Source organism: Rutidosis leptorrhynchoides, chromosome 3, assembly GCF_046630445.1.
Source record: "Rutidosis leptorrhynchoides isolate AG116_Rl617_1_P2 chromosome 3, CSIRO_AGI_Rlap_v1, whole genome shotgun sequence".
Classification (NCBI taxonomy): Eukaryota; Viridiplantae; Streptophyta; class Magnoliopsida; order Asterales; family Asteraceae; genus Rutidosis; species Rutidosis leptorrhynchoides.
This window is the reverse complement of record NC_092335.1, coordinates 115444175-115449339: the sequence shown is the minus strand read 5'-3', so window position 1 is coordinate 115449339 and position 5165 is coordinate 115444175. Positions and strand designations below refer to the sequence as shown.

Sequence of the window (5165 nt, the reverse complement as noted above, 5' to 3'; positions counted from 1 at the left end):
TTGAGGACAACCTGTGCAACGCACGGGCATTGTCTACTAGTAGTTTACAAATAGTGAGTTATTTGATATGGTTTATAAATATGTATAAAAGAAAATATCTATGTTCGAAATTCTTAAACAAATGGTTGTGTTTGGGAAAAAAAGCTAACTAAACCCAATCCCGCTTCGCAACAGAAAACCAACAAACACACAAAACCTCCGCTAAAACACAACATACAAAAAAACAAACTAAAAAAACCAAACGACCAAGGACTTAACTAACCAACCACGGATTTTTCTTTCAGATTCTTGAAAACCGGATTAGAAACCATACCATCCTCTTTGTTATAAATGACTTTCTTACCCCCGCGAGATTTAAAAGAATATCTCAACACATTCGTCTACCCGTCTCCGATGAGATACCCGAGGAAGGAGGAATCACACCACGCCTTGCTAACCCGTCAAAGAAACCAACATAGGCGATATGATCCATACGAGTCCTCCGAAATGCTACTAAAGTATCGTTTTACACTACCAACATCATAAGTTTTGTAACATTTCTTTCACTAAGGGAATAAAAATATTAACATTATTTTATTTATTTATTTATTTATTTATTAATATCATTAGTTTGTTATGAGTATTTTTCTCTCTTACCAGTCATACGAGTTTACCTTCAGTATCCTACTTCTCAAAGTGAGATGCAAAGTAAAACGAGGTTACATGTTTCTATATTTTCTGCCGAGTTTGTACTGCAGGGTTTCAACTTTCCGCTCGGGTCTTGGATAGTAGGGAATCATAAAACCTTTTCCATCTTTCATTATTCATTATTATTAATGGATAAAAGTTAGTTACTGAATGTGTATGAAACTGTTGAAGTTCTGAACATTGTTGTTGGTTCTATGGTTCAAATTTGAGCATTCCATATTCTTATGCAAAGTTTTACTTATCATATCGGCATAGTTCACATCTCTCAGTTTGGGGCATTTCGTATTCTACAAAAGTTGACAAGATGTAGAAAATGAGACCTTTGAAAAAAAGATTCAGGCGTAACACTTTGTAAATTTGGTTATGGCAACGTTAGCATCTGAAATTGGCCACATAACAATTGATAAAACTCAAATCTGGAAAGTAACAGAATAGTGTTACACTTGATAATATGTGCAAGTAATATATATGTCCAGATTATATTTCATGTGTTCCTAACCAGAACCCATAATAAGCAATTAAGCAGGATCACCACATGTACATGATACACGATCTACTCACAACAACCTATTGAGCAATTTCCTAACATCTAATTTTTATAACTGTAACATATAGGACCGTAGTAATTAGAAATGGATGAATATTCCTTGAATTATCTGTATCTTTAGTTCATTGGTTGCTTAGTTGATATTAAACGGTGTGGACATGATCAAGCACGTGCAAATTAACATCCCAATCTTTTCGTATGATTGGAACATCGAAGGAAGTTAAAAGACTTGCAAACAAGTAAACAAGACAGTTAAGTGACCAAGATAGATATTTCAAATTATTTTGGCTTTTAGCAGTTAGTTGCAAGTTGTAACCACATCTTTATTATGATCCAAATTATTCAAAAAAAAAAAAATTGAGGAATAGTAATGTATACATTTAAGAAAGCTCAACGGTCAGACCTCATAAGTAAATTGAATAGCAATCTCTGTAATGTGAGAAGTGTTAGAAGATACTTGTATAAAATGAGGGACAAAGATATATTAGGAATTAAGATAGATATAAAAAGGGTTATAGCACTGTTATAAACCGATACATTAGTTAAAAACAAGTAATCAACAATAAATCTTTCCTGCCTACATATAATAGTACTAATACCAACAAATTATTTTTTGCCTTTTGGAGACCCTTGACGATAACATTACTTCCACAAACTTGACAGTTGCGGTGGAGAGGTGTCAAAATGATAAAGCTGCACCTCTGAATTTGGCATCGTATTCGTACGGTTGCTGAATTTCATAAAGTTGTCAGATTATAATAGTCAAAATTGCAATAAGCATATAAGGAAAAAAAGTTAGGAAGAAATAATAAAGTATCATCCTGTATAACCAATGCCTTAAATCACTTGGATTAAAAAATTAGTGTATAATTTGGAATAACATCTGCATAGTTGACTGAATGTTGCTAAAAGAGTATGTCTTTTTAAATGAGTGTTGATCAATTGACGTTACGCAACTTAGAGAAAATTATATTTTAATACTTGATAGATGAAACTTGCAGAATTTTTTAAGATAAATGACTTACCAAGAAAATAGCGGAAATCATCTTGCGCGCAAACCATCTCTTATGCATCGCCTGTTGAGCTCGTGAGGCTGCCTCCACACTTTCAAATCTCAGATAAACATAACCAGCAGTGTGCCTGTCAGTCAAATGGTTAATTATATCGTTGTAAGGAAGAAAAACATATAATAGAGAATACTATAATGCTGTCCTCGACAACCATAAGAGGCTAAAAAAGGTTTAATCAGTAGATAATAAATAAAAAAACATGGTTCAACAAAATAAGAAAATTCGAACAAACATGTTTACAGTCCTTAGTCATAGACATACAGCCTGAACGTATATACGTTGTCAAGTAACAAACATGGACAGCATTACACAAAACTAAGAAAATATAGATGTGATAAATAAAAAATAAAATTAACAATAGACATACTTGTCAACATAGATATGATTCACTCTTCCATACTTTGAACATTCTTCTTCCACGTCCTCCTTTATGTCCAAATCAAAGTCTGGTTCAGTCTGTGAAATGTAATTTGAGTTAGATTCCTTTTACTCTAATTGTCTTTGTTTATTTTCATTCCCATTTCCATAAATAAGTACTAACTAGTCTAGAGGTCCGCGCTTCGCGGCGGATATTTGTAAGCATTTGTGTGTGAAGCGGAGATGTTGAAATCTACCACTACCCAATTTGACACCAATTATACACAACATTTAGACAACTGAAAGGCGTAAATATTTGTACTCTTGGGATGCATTCCTCCTGTTGTTGTATTTGTTGTAGAGGATTTCGATTGTTACGGATATACTACACTTGATCAGGTCTACAACGACTTCAACTTCGAGGTCCACAAAAACTTCAAATCTGCTTCAGGATGACATGTAAATTGGCAAACCTGCTCTTATAATGTATTGGGAAAGCAGAGTCTCTAATCGTTTACCTAAATTTGAAAATGACACCTTTTTAAAGCCTGAATGACAAAATTTGTGGTTACATTTAGCATATAAAGCACTCAATCAAACTAAAGAACTGAAACATAAGTCTTTTTAAATAACTGATATATGCTCACAAATAACAACAATAACTTACATCAAGAAATGCAAAAAATGAAACAAACGAATAATATCATATAACCTGGCAAACAGAAAATAGAAAATTAATAAAAAAAAATACCTTCATATTCATGTAGAATAGAAAGATGGCATGGTAACTGCTGGTAAGTGTGTGTGTTACCAACATCGGGATGATCAAAATTGATAGATCCCAAAGTACCTAATGCAATTAAGACGCAAATGAATAAAGAAAATTTGAAATATGTCTCCAAAGCAACGGCTCTAATCTGTAAGTAGGCAAAGCAGTTTGTCAGATTTTTTTTTCTTTACTACATTTCATTCCATTCCATACATGTACAATTAACATCATTATACTGACCTCATCTATGGGAAACAAAGAAAATTGGTCTACTGATATAAAAAGTTTGAAACTTGCATCCAAAATATTATTGAAGCTATGACTATATAAAACAAAGGCACAAATTTTATACACTTTAGTACACTTTGAGCGGCATTTACCCACTTGACCCAATTTATTTAAGTTTTTTTTTTTTTGATGGAAAATCGTGTGTACTTTTAAACTTTATAAACGCAGCGGAACGATAAAAATAAATATATTTTCATTCATTAATAAACATATTTTATTAATATTAAAATAAACATCATTTATTTTATTATAAACTTTCACACGATTAACGGTTCCCAACAAGATCCAATTACACCACTAATAATTGTCAAGTAAATAATTCACAAAGTAGAGTTTAGATATACCTTTAGCGAGTGATGCAAGAACGGTAGAAATCATTGTCCACATATAAGTTGAAACATATATTCAAAGTGTATGAATATCTCTATGGTAGATCCACACAGCACGTCAAACAAACACCGGAGACTGCTAGATCTTGAATCACCAAATAATGCAAACACCAAACACACACCTACTGTGTGTTTACGTCACAAGTAAACTAAGAAACAAAAGTTGTTTTTGTGTCTTGCCTTACGTGGCCATGCAAGGCTCAAAACAAGAATAATATGTTTGACCTTCATGGCTACATTCACAGAATTCGAAAAAACATATAAACGATTCATAGATTTTTCCGTATTCACTTGCGGCGTATTTTAAAGAAAAAATGAGTCGTCATTTATATGTAGGGTTTAGTTATTTAAGAATATATATAGTAAATATCTTTTATAACTTAACCACAAAGTAATTTGTTTTAGACATTCTAAAATAATAATTTGACTTGGACTAAAATTGCTAATTAACAATCAACACTTAATTAATAATTAGTCATCAATATTTAATAATTAATAATTCACATTTATTAATTAATAAATAATTATAATTAACTCAACAAGTTAATAACGTTCAACCTCATTTTTCTCTATTTGGTGATCATACATATGTATATACAATATATACATATAACCGGATGTGATGACCCGGAAATTTCGACTAAATTTAAACTTAATCTTAAATGATTAATGACTTCGACACGATAAGCAAAGCCTATGAAGTTGAATCTCAAAATTTTGAACTATTCAATTACCCTTCGGTTGTTCTCAACGATTCGCGAACCATTATATGTAAATAGATACATATATATATTATAACTTGAAAACGTAACAAAGTTTTAATTGCATGATACCGTACATTAAACTTATTGGTTTATATATCTATTTGAATATATATGATTTCAAGTTATTTAGTAAACGATAGTAACATTCGTTTATTGATTCGATTGATATTTAGATAAGTTAACTAAAGCGTTTAAGATGAATCAGTTAAACACTAATTTGTTACAGTGTTTTCAAATTGCCACATTACTCAAAATGCTACAGTGTTTTCGAAAATCACTATTTGCTACAGTGAA

At 31.5% G+C, this 5165-nt stretch overlaps 1 long non-coding RNA gene across 1 annotated transcript; it reads right to left on the bottom strand.

The window, feature by feature from the left end:
* Window positions 1–1716: 1716 nt before the first annotated feature.
* LOC139896690 (uncharacterized) lies at window positions 1717–2797 on the bottom strand. Its single transcript, XR_011776321.1, has 3 exons — window positions 2672–2797; window positions 2260–2374; window positions 1717–1964 (listed from the first exon to the last, which is right to left on the bottom strand). It is a non-coding gene; the product is annotated as an uncharacterized lncRNA (long non-coding RNA).
* Window positions 2798–5165: the final 2368 nt, after the last annotated feature.